The sequence below is a fragment of the Nelumbo lutea genome, chromosome 1 (genome assembly GCF_056320005.1).
Source record: "Nelumbo lutea isolate HS-2025 chromosome 1, American lotus-T2T, whole genome shotgun sequence".
Taxonomy (NCBI): Eukaryota; Viridiplantae; Streptophyta; class Magnoliopsida; order Proteales; family Nelumbonaceae; genus Nelumbo; species Nelumbo lutea.
In genome coordinates this window covers 146383170-146395960 of record NC_142684.1, presented here as the reverse complement: position 1 = coordinate 146395960, position 12791 = coordinate 146383170, and positions in this window count along the sequence as shown.

Genomic DNA, 12791 nt, shown 5'->3' with positions numbered 1-12791 from the left:
AATAAATAAACAAATTTTAAAAGTAAAAAAATAATTATAATAGAATTCATAATATTCATATTAATAATAATTTAATATTTTACAAAATTAATAATGAATTATGTAATAAGAAATGTATTTTTATTTTTGTTACTTAATAGAAAATTATCAATAATTTTTGGAGATTAAACAACTATTATTTAACTTTTGAAATTTAATTTATTGTATTTTTGTTATAAATTTATTTTTAGTAATTATATGTTTTTGTTATAATTTATAGATTAATACTTATTAGAGATTAAACTATTATTTAAGATTACACCATTTATGAACTAATTTAGTATATTTTCAGAATTTATTATATTTTTGTAGTTATTGTATTTGTATGATATATCTATTATATTTCCATTATAAGCTTATTTTCAATGATTGTGTATGTTTGTTATAAAATTTGAATAATTATTGGAGATTAAACTATTGTTATTTTTTAGAGATTACACTATAAATTTAGTTGAAATTAGGAGTGTTCATTGATTGGTTCAGTTCAGTTGTAGGTTGTTTCACTTGAAACCGATCTGGTCAAGCCTATTTTTGGTTTAGTTTGTTTGTTCAAAAGATTTAAACTTAAAAATTAACTTTAAATTTCATAAATTATAATGATATTATTAAAAAATAAATTACAAAAATTAAATCTATGATATAAAATATTTTAGACTAACAAATATGAGAATTTTCCTACTTTCCTATATTAAAAAAATTAAATTTAAAATATAAAATATTAATATATATTTATTAAATCAAAGTCGATATAAAATACTAGAAAACTGACCAACTCTGGTTGAGTTTGATCGAATTGTTTATTAAAAGGTTAAAATATAAAACAATTATATACTCTTATGTATTTCTATTGTTTAACATTCTCTTAACAAAGCATGGGTCCCCATCATCATGCCTCTCCTTGCTCCATTATCTCCACCATGCATTCTCTTTGACTTTATCTCCTCTCCCCTTTCCACCACTTCCATTAAGCCATGTCACCCAACTACCTAAAAATGTTCCTAATCTCTCTCCTAAGGTATCTCATTTAAACCAATAGGAAATCATCATGTTGCCCCAGTCCCTAATCAATTCCTAAATGCCTCCCCCTTGATCTATATCCACTCTCTCTCATTTAAAATATTCATATTAATTAATAAAAAGTTAAATACGGTTAATATTTAATCCCACCTATACTCAACGAGTATTAAATAGTGTTATTACCAAAAGTTAATAAATATGATTAGTAAATTACCAAAAATTAAATATTCTTATTAGTATGGTTAGTAAATTACCTAAAATTAATAAATATTGTTATTAATTAACTCATTAACAACATTTTATACAAATTGAAAACTCTTTAACTAATTTCTATAAAATTGAGAATTATATTTAAAATTTATCAAAAAGTACAAAATTTTAGTTATTGTTATTATTATACTTAATAACCAAATACAAATGGGAGAACAAAATATTATAATGTTAGAAAATAAAATTATTAATTAATTATATTAAAAAATAAAAGATAAATTAGTGTAATTTTGTTAGTAAACTACCAAATAAAAAATATATTTAATAACAATTTTAAAAAATCAATAAATCCCCATAATTACACAAATGTATTAAAATTTTCATAAAACTACATTTTCGTAAAATAACATTTTTGAAATCAAAAGATATAAAATATTTGAAAGTTTATTTAAAATGCATTAAATAAATATTTAAAATTATTATAATATTTTGGAAATTTTAGGAAAATTTATTATATTTGATAGATTTTGGAAAATCATTGAAAAATTATGTAACTTTCATTGCAAATTATTGAAAATTATTAAAGTTAAATGACTATGGGAAATGGAAAACTATAATTTGAACAAATAATTACACAAATTATTAAGATAAATTAGTATAATATTGGAAAAAGGAAATTATTGGTTAGTTTATATTAGGAATTATAAGATAAATTAGTATAATTCTGTAAGTAAACCATTTAAAAAGAAAATAAATTATTTAATAAAAATTTAAATAAACTTGAATAAATTTTCAAAATTACACAAGTACAATAAATCTTCATAAAATTACATTTTTGAATATTAAAGACAATTTAGTGTACTTTTAGAAATTTACCATGTGGTTGATACTCAATATATCTTTTTGATATTTTTTATCATCAAATTGAATATTGGGTTGACGGGGACAGTGTTTTCAAAATTGGATCAAACCAGATGGTTAGACCGGAAAAATTAGGAACTAGACATCGTTTCACCTCAAAACCGCTTTTTGTCCAAAAACCGTTTATTTGGTTAGTGAACCACTGACCTGGGCGGTTGAACCGTCAACCCAGACAACAGTTTTTGGCCTTTTTTGTTTTTCTGTTTTTTTTTTTGTCAGAGTGGGTCATCCGTTCGGATTGAACAGTCAAACCGTTTGACCCCAAAATGATTCCCTATCCGGTCCAATTTTAAAAACCTTGGACGGGGAGTGGGTGTCTTGCCTTGTGCTTGGTTTGGTGTGCATCATGGCCTAGCCTAAAGTCTGACCCGTGGCATGACACGGGCTCGAGTTGTAGGCCGTTCCAAACCAAGCCCCCAAATTATCCTAGAGGAGGGAGGCACGGCCTGGGACACCTCGTGGACCAGCATAGCACGACTCGCACTTTGTGCGGGCCACATGCGGGTTGTGTCGTGCCAAACCAATACAACCCAATTTACACCTCTACTTGAACCAGCCCAATACTGAGGACAGGACAGAGAAATTCGAGTTTCCATCCTTGATGAAGAGTGGGGTGCCTTACCCTAAACCCGTGGGACACTAGGAACGGGGCGGGGATGGGGTAGAGTGTCTTGATTATGTGACAGGGAAAGGGATGGAATTCCCTGCCCTAAACCCATCCCATTGTCATTCCTATATAATTGTTAATTATTAATGGAATTAATATTAAATAAAAAATAAAATTATTAAATCTTTCAGATTTTTCCGTGTATATATATATATATATATATATATTGAGTTCTAGCCTCTAGGTCAGACATTGGAAATTTTCATGTCCACTTATGCTGTTGGGCTATGGTGGGCGAGGTCGGATTTGGAAAAACATGATTACAGGATAAACCGGGCCTTAGGCCCTTGGCCCATTATTATGCGTTTGTGTTTTATTGTCATTCCAATGGCCCCACGTGTTACAATGGGGTTGGTAGGGTTATAAATGAATCGAATTTGGAAATCAGATGGTACGGTTATAAATGAATCGAGTTGCATTTGCATATGAAATCTCTAAATTTGTATTTTCATCCTATTATTGTGTTAGATTTTAGATTGGATTCTGATTTAGTTCGAAATTATTTTATTTTGTTTAAAATGATTAAAAGATTAAAAAATTAATTATTTTAAAATATATATGTATAATAAATATATAAAATATTAAATATTAAATTTATCAGTTATAAACACAAAATAATAAATTTTCATTGGATGGGTTAAATTTGCATCTTATCCAATTAATAATTAGATATAGGCTCTAATTTTTAAATCGAAATAATTAGATTCAAAATGCAATTGAGTATCAGACTTTCGAAGTCCATTGACAGACCTAAGGGTTGGGGTCTATTTTTTATTACACATGAAGACAAAACTCACTTAAGAAGAGTCGATGCATTTTTTTATGGAGTTCATGTTAATCGAATTATATATATATACACACACACAATAAAATTCTAATATTTATCTTAAATATTTGGTATAAAAATTATATTTAAATTCGACCATTTATTCAATCAGAATTATCCAAATTAAATTCGTTTAAGTCGAATCTTGAATTCCAATTCAAATTTCTAGATACCATTTAGGGGGCGTTATTTTTTTGGATTTTGAGAGGGGGAAAGTTGGTCAATGGGATTTTGATTCCCATTGATTAAGAGTCCCATATTCTTTTTTCAGATTTATGTGGGGACCAGGGAAAGGTTATTTTCCTGGGTACCATTTACCCAGAAAAGTGATATCCATCTCCTATGTGGGTAAATAACTTTCCCACCTTGGGGGAAAGCTGCCAACACTTGAATGGGACAAAAATGCCCCTTGTAATAATGGATTTTTATGGCAAAAATGGTCATTGCTTTATTTACACGAGAAATAAAAGAACATGGGTAAATGCACTTACCTAGGTAATTCTTTCCAAGGAAACACTTACTTGGATAAGTGCATTTACCTGGATAAATAACTTAACGAAAAACGAATGGGGCCTTACAATGAACGCTACAGAAGACCTCAATTCCTTATAGAGTTGGATGAGAGTTGTTTCTTTGACCATCGAGTTCTTACACCTTTTATTACAAAGAAAAAGAAAAAATATGAAGTACTGAATTTTTCTATGACTCAGAGCCAATGGGCAGAAGATATAGCATGGTTTTTAAAACCGACCCATAGACCGAACCGGTTAGGGGTCTGGTTACTAGGTTGAATGGGATGACCGTTGGAACCAAATGGTCAGCCCGTTCTAACAAAAAAATAAAAATTTTAAAAAATAAAAAAGGTCAAAACCGTTCAAATGGTTCGAACGGTTAACCGCCCGGGTTAGTAGTTTACTGACCAAAATCAACGTTTTTTGAGAAATTCCAGTTTTGAGGAAAAACGAAACCGATCACCTGACCAGTTTCTGGTTTTTCTGGTCCGGTCCGGTTTGGAAACCATGAGATATAGATATGATAGTACACGGGTCGGGAAATGTAGAAGTAGATATTTATCGATTGATAGCATTGTTGCTCAATTTCAGTACATGCAAAAACCTAGTGGCCCACAGTTTTCTTTTTTCTTTCTTTTTTATTTTTAATTTCATTCATCAATCAACAAAGAGTTATATTTCTTGCATGATCAATGACATAAAGAAATTGGGAACAAAGGACCTGGTCCTAAATTGGTTATTCGTAATAAGGTAAAACCTGCTAGCAACCCTATTAAAAGCAAGGTTCAAAATATCGATATAGGGTGATACACCGATATGGCGTATTGGCTTGTATTGGTACTGCTCTTTTTTTTTTTTAATTTGGTTCAGAGGAGCTGATCTATCCCCTAAAGCATTCGCTGATCCAAAACACCCCTATAGAAGCATATCAAGAAGGTTTCAATACGATACATATTGGCCAATACAGATCAATACATACCGATATTTTGAACCTTGATTACAAAAACGACATGTATGTTTAGACATGGCATTAAGCTAATGGAACATTATCATAATGGGACCCACACCTTTTATGGTGGAGTTCATGAATTTATTATTGGTGTTAAACATTATTTGTTGAAATCAATACTAGCATCTCTTCAAGGAAGGGTCTTATATACCTTTGACCTTACCCAATTGAATCCTTGTAACTTAAGGTTTATATAAGTGTTGCCCTCAATAAACACAAGTTTCGCCTCAGTCAAAATATTTAATTATAGCCAAAAACTTTAAAAGTGATCTAATATAATGGATTCATATATTGATACTAGGATTGAAACAACATGGCAAAACCCATGAAAAAGCTAGGGATAGAGCCTTATTCTATTAAGTCCAAAGAGACATAGAGAATCAAAATAGGAGAAAGTAACAAATAAAGTAAAGCATTATATTATATAGAAATAAATGAGAAAAACCCTTGTTCTAGTTTTAAGTGAAAAGATAGAGGAAAATATTTAGATAGAATTCAATAAAAGAAAAATGAAGAAACATTAATTGAGGATGTATCAGAAGGAGATAATACTTGGAGTTACAAAAATCCGAAGAGAAGTAAAAGGAGATGCCTCTTGAAAAGAATATGTGATTGAAGGCTACTAGTTGAAGCCTTGCAAAGACTACTTAACACCTTTTTATTAGTAATGCAAAACTTTTATACATATGAAAGTGATTCAGAAATACAAGAGACATAAAAAAAGACACCAAAATATACCCACCTCAATCTTCTTTGACTTTAAAGACTAACCCAAGTTCACTCATACGTAACCCTGGTTTTGCTAAGGAATCTGCCCAATCATTAGCCAACCTCTTTATACTACTAGTAAGTGTGTATGTCTTTTGCATATGGAATTTTTTGACGACAATGATGATAGTAAATATCATATTTCCAAAGCTTTTTATATATTTTTTTATATTTTTATGCCTATAAAAATTATTCTTAGTTGTTATACTTATTTTTATTTAATATGATGGATATATAATATTAGAGATGTGTCCAAATGCTTTTAAATATATATTTTTTTGTTTTTTTATACTTTTGTGTGTTTTCATCATTTTAATTCTTATCATTATTTAATTATAACATCAAGGATTGACACATTTGACCCAAAAGGTCTACTTGTTGAGTCGCCATCAAACACCAAACAACTCCATTTCTTTTGGTTAGTTTCAAATTTGTATTTTATTTTTTATCATCAATAAATTATTTTTTGTCACACTTATTTTTTTTTAATATGGTTATTAATATCACATTCAATGAAAGAATGCGAGTTAATATCCTAAATATAAGACTTAATGAGAAGAAATTGAATGAGAAGAAATGTAGTAGTTCAAATTACAGTTTGCCTTCACGATTAGATGGGTCCAAATTAAAAAATAGGGGTATTTTAATCAAGAGAATGATTCAATGAATTTTATGGGAGTTAATACCTTAAATTTAAGAATTAATGAGAGGGTTTTGGATGTAGAGAAAAGTCGTTGTTCAAAGAGGGACCAAATTAAAAAAGAAAAAAACAATTAAGGTATTTTAAACAAATAAGAGTTTGTCACTATCATTTACACTTTTAATAGTAGTATGGATTCTTAAATTTTTGTTTGTTTTCATCATTTTTAATTATTATTATTATTTAATTATGACATAAAGGACTGACACATTTGACCCAAATGGTTGAATTGTTGACTTGACACCAATTAAGGGAACAACTCCTTTTTTATGTTGGTTTTAAAATTTTTCTTTTATTTCTACAATCAATAAAAACAATTATTTTTTTCCACACTTATTTTTCTTTTCTATGGTTAATTAATATAAAGTATTAGAGATATTCTCAAATATATTCTAAATAATTTATATATTATTGTATTTTTTTATCTTTTTAAATCTTTATTATTTAATTATCACTTAACGGGTTGACGTATTTGACCTAAAAGACTGAATTATTGATATACCAATGAATAGTAAAACAATATCACTTTTGGATTGGTTCTAAAATTTGTATTTTATTTTCATCATCAATAAAAAGTTAAAAACAATTCTTGTTCATGTTTAAATTTTAATATGACTAATATAAAATATTAGAGATGTTTCTAAATGTTTTTTTTATAGGGTTTCTATATATTTTTTCAACTATTATATTTTTATCCTTTTTATTTTAATTAATTAATTAGGAGAAGATGTTTCCATCACTATTTTCTTTGCACCAAGGAGAAGATGCTTCCATTACTATTTTCTTTGCTTCTAGGAGAACATGTTTCCATCACCATAGAGCAATTGGATCTTTTGACTTCACAAGATTGATGGCAGATAGACAATTCCCCTGTATAAGCATATTTCCTCGTCGAAGCCAATTAGCCACCTTCACAGCTAATAACATCCCTTCCACCTCCACCATCTCTGCATCTCCTCCTAGCACTAAACATGATTTGGCCATTATGAAACAACCATTACCATCAATCGCTATAGAAGCCGTTGCTCCCCTTCCATCTTTATATTAACCATAAAAAATATCCTCACATCAGAATGTTGGCTAATTTGTTTGGCTTCTTCATACTGAACCTATAACCCATCACCTGCTCGTGCTTGTAGCCCCATTAATTCCATCCTATTTTTTTCTTATTTTTTCAATTACTTGTGCTGGTACAATCGTCACACCATTGATCAGAACATCATTAGCCAGATCATCCACTATACTAGAGCTTGCGACTACAAACATCTACATCCTTTATTAGATTCAACTGTTGAACACGGTTTGTTAACCATTCAGCAACTGTGTTCTTCTGTCCTCCAACCAATACTTCCAAACTAGAATGCCTTGAAGAAACTACACCACCAGAATAAATGCTCAATTGTTTCTTCTACTTTCCCACAAAAATCACACCTCTTGTCAACATATTGTCCCTGCCATCTGCTTTTGGTAAAAATCAACCCCTGCACCAACCTCCACATAAGCAGGCAAGTTATTAGTGGAATGATGACATAATGTTCTTATTGAATCACACAATCAAGAAAATCACATCCAGTTCTTATGTCCATAGGCAAAGTTCATAAACTTGATAGATAGGGTCCAAGTCCGACTTTATTACCATTGATGATTTCCAATCAGTGCTAACAAAACACTATTTTACACAATTGAAGATCCTAAATTTGAAAACAAAACTAATGGTATGCCTTTTTTTAACCCCAAAATTTACTCCAGGTCGAGGGGTGCCCACCTTAAAATTTTATTAATCATTATAAAAAAATATTATAAAAATTATAGGCTCAATAACAATAAGCTCCCCTTGAACCTCTTAGACCCACCCATAACATTAAGAGACTCTTTGCAAAGGAAGGCAAACAATGTCTTCAAAATCAGTGCTAACAAAACACTATTTTACACAATTGAAGATCCTAAATTTGAAAACAAAACTAATGGTATGCCTTTTTTTAACCCCAAAATTTACTCCAGGTCGAGGGGTGCCCACCTTAAAATTTTATTAATCATTATAAAAAAATATTATAAAAATTATAGGCTCATACATAAGCTCCCCTTGAACCTCTTAGACCCACCCATAACATTAAGAGACTCTTTGCAAAGGAAGGCAAACAATGTCTTCAAATACTGGGGTTTTAAGCTGATTTGGAAGCTTTGAAAATTGAGTGTATAAGCTGAGATTTTCTAAGTCAACTCCATGTTTTGTAAGAAAATTTGCATGTCTGTTCACTTCTCTATATATATGGTTAACGAAGCAAGAGAGATGAGGGGCTAAAGCTTTAACCTCAATCATTTGATAGTATATGCTCAAAGGTGTAATACCCCTAGAATTGAGAAGATTCACAATAATGTAATTATTACATTCAATTTCAATATTGAAAATATTATGATCGTAGAATAACTTCAAATCATCCTAGAGGGCATTAATTTCAGATTGAATAGAAGTGCATTGACCATACGACTTAGAGAAATTTGCAAGAAACTTACCATTCTTATCTCGAACAATCCCACCACTACCTCCGAAGCTTGAATTTCTCCTAGAAGCACTATTGGTATTTAATTTGAAATTGCCACAAGGAGGAAACAAGTTTACTCATTTGTAAGATCTAGAAGAATGAGGCTTACTAGGAATTGGGAGGGTGATTGCCCATCTTTTATTGTCATCCCTAGATTTTGGAAGGGGCACCACAAGATTAAGATCGAATAACCAATTTTTAATTTGCTGAATAATCTTACTTGCTAAGAGGAATTTCACCATCAAAAGTCCTACATCTTTCAGTCCACACTTCCCACGATAACATTGAAGGAAGAATCATGAGCACTTGGCAACGTTGTGAGTTTTTGTTACAAATAAACTTGTTCATGGGCTAGATAGCCAGATGGGTTGGCTTGGCCTGACCCGTTATAAGTCGAGCTTGGTCATAATTTTAGGCCCATGGGTTTGGGCTTGACTTTGTTTCAAGCTGGGCTTGGGCTTTCTCGAAAAAGCCCAACCTAACCCAAGCCTGAGCCCGACTTGTATTAAATAATAAAAATATATTTTATTTAATATATATGTATATATGTATATATATAATATTTTTTCTTTGTTCTTCTTCTATTTTTTCCAAGTAATAGTGAGATGTTTATTATTTTTGGATTTTGAAGGTTTTTAATATAAATACAACACATTTTTTTTATTGAATAAAAAAAGAAAAAATTTCAATTTTCAAATTTTTGGCCGAGCTCAGGCTTGGGCCCGAGCTTCGGGCTTTATATGAGGGTCAGGCTCGGGCCTGAGTGTATTCTGTTGATATATATACAAAGCCCGACCCAAATCTGGCCCGGGTCCAGCCTATGAATAGGTTTGGTTACAAAGGCTCCACCAATCCAAGATGAGTTCTCTGATGTGTTGAAAGGGGTGTATTGAGATTTAAAAAATTCTTGCAAAATACCTCCAACATTTGGAAGCTAGAACACTCAAAGAGAACAAATGATCAAAAGTCTTTTCACTAGGGATCCTACAACACCTAGAAGCCATAGAAAATTCTTTCTGTTTGACTAAACTGTCCATTGGAATAGCAAAAGAAAAAAAGCACCACATGGATACTAAAATTTTGGTTGGAATCCCATAAGGCCAAACAAATTTGGACCAACTAACTTTCATGCCATGAGTTTGAACAGGATTCCAAGCTGACCCAGTTGAGAATCGGCCATTATTATTTTCAATCCAAATCAAACAATCCTTACCATTAATTCTCACCACACCAGATCTATGAGCAAGAAGCTGAATGCTAGGCTCAACTTTAAGATTTTCAGAAAAACACAACGAGCCATCAAAGTTTAAGACTTCGTTCAGGTTGAAGTCAACAATTTCTTCTTCACTTGTCTCATTAATTAATGGACCATTACCTATCCAATTGTGGAACAAAAGTAGATATTTCCATCACCTATAAGCCACTTACTTGTTTGAAGCGAAAAAACTACCTCAAGAAAACAATGGTATTGGCAAAGACAACTTTAGTTTAGAATCACAATATTTTCAACAACTGGACTTGGTCCCATTGTTGGAGTAAATTGAAGTAGAATACTTGGGTTGTGGTTGTATGTTTATTTTATCTCCAGAAACTCAAATTGATAAAGTATTCTGGTTTGTCTTTGCCTTTTGAATTTTCACTTCATATGCTCTTCTTGAGTTCTATCTTCATCTTACAATTTCCAAGAGATAAATTACAATTAGCAAGTTCCTTTATGTTATTGTTAGTATGGAAGCGGACATCTATATATGGTCTATTCTTAATCAAAAGGGCTTAAGCTTATCTAAATGTATCCTTTTTTTTTTTTTTTTACTTTTTCGCTAACACATTGATATTCAATTATAAAAAGATTTTAAGAATATTAAAGCTCTAATTTGCAGCGTTATAGCTCCAACTATTGAGGCATAAGGAATAAAACTTGTGCTGCAACAAATAATAACTCCCAGTACAGAAAGTGCTTAGTGCTAAAGGCAGATCGATTAAGGCCATTCCCGGGGGGGGTATATCGGTTGGTTTAGGCAGCCTAACTTTCTATTTTATTATCAAATGATGTGACAATGAGAGAGTTTAATCTTAGAATGTGTTTGACTTCAACATCACCCTTTAAGTTAAAAGAGAAAATTAGGGGTGCAACTTTGTGGATTGTTGGGGGGTGGGGTTGGGCTGGGTTGGACTTTTGTCAAAATTTTAATGGGCCTGGGTAAAAATATTGTAAAATGCTAATTCGGGCCATCCCATGTTGCACCCTTAGTTGGAGAAAGGAAGGAAAAGGTCGGAAAATCTGTACAAGCCTTGTATGAATTTATCTATTTTTTGATTTTTCCTTCCCTTTCCTTCAAGCCAAACAGATTAGAGAAAAAAAAATTGCAACAAATCATCCATGGGTTGCCAACAAATCGTCAAGATTTAGGCAAATTCTTTTGATTCCAATGTACCCCTAATTTATGCTTCCAATATCAATAATTAGGAAGAGAAATTGTTTATAAATGAGTAATTACATATCTCCTGTAATGTCATCTTCTCCGGTTTCAGCCATACTGATTGGGTGGTATGAGTTATGAGTTATACATTTGCCGATCAGTTCTGGTTCTGAGTTTTGTGTCTCGATGATGATTTGGTCAGGATCGGTTTGATGCCAATTCGATTAAGACCTGAACCGATATGCTTGTATTAATATATAAAAGCTATTATGCTTTTTTTTTTTATAATTTTTGTTATATTTTATTTCTAAAAGTTAAATTTAATATACAGTGTATGAGATAAATTTAGTTAAAAGAACCTGCTTTATATAAACATGTCTCCTATTTATTGTCCTTTTATTAGGGTTAAAAATGAAGTTTCAATTTATTATAATACACGTAATTATAGATTTAAAATATAATCCGGCCAGACCCGATTAACTCAATTAAGAATTAGTTGGATACTTCGACTTTAGGTCTGGTTTTGGAGTTTCTCACAAGGGGTATCCCGCCGTGTATTAAGAACATCTCCTGAACTTCTGGTTTTGTAGAATTAAAAGGGTCGCTGGTTCAGGGCTGGGCATAGTTGCGATTTGGTTGGGGATTTTAGATTACTCAGTCACCTAATTCATGTCAAAGCATGAAGTAGTTGTGCTGTGGGCTTACTGGTGCATCAAATCAGCCCCCCATCAGGGGCGCCCCACAACGTCCCACAGCACATCTCTATAGTATATTGGAAACATCTCTGGTGATTCTTTATTATTTTCTGGTATTATTATTGGGAGATGTTTTTAATTTACGTCGAATGTACTGTGGGACGCTGTGGGGTGCCCCTTATGGGGATGATTTGAACTCATCGTAATGTTAAACCGTCTTCAATTATTGACGAGGCCCAGAAGTATAGTTTTAAAATCGAATTGGATTAGAAAAGTTGAGAACCGGTCAGGTCTGTTTTTTTTTTTGAAATTGGGTTTTAATTACTTTTTACTTTTTTAATTTTTCTGTCAAAATAGACCCAAGAACTGAACCCCTGACCTGTTCGCTCTCCGAGTCGGTTTTAAAAACCATGCCAAGAAGAACGGTACAAGTATATAGGCCTAATCCTTGGACCCAGCCCATT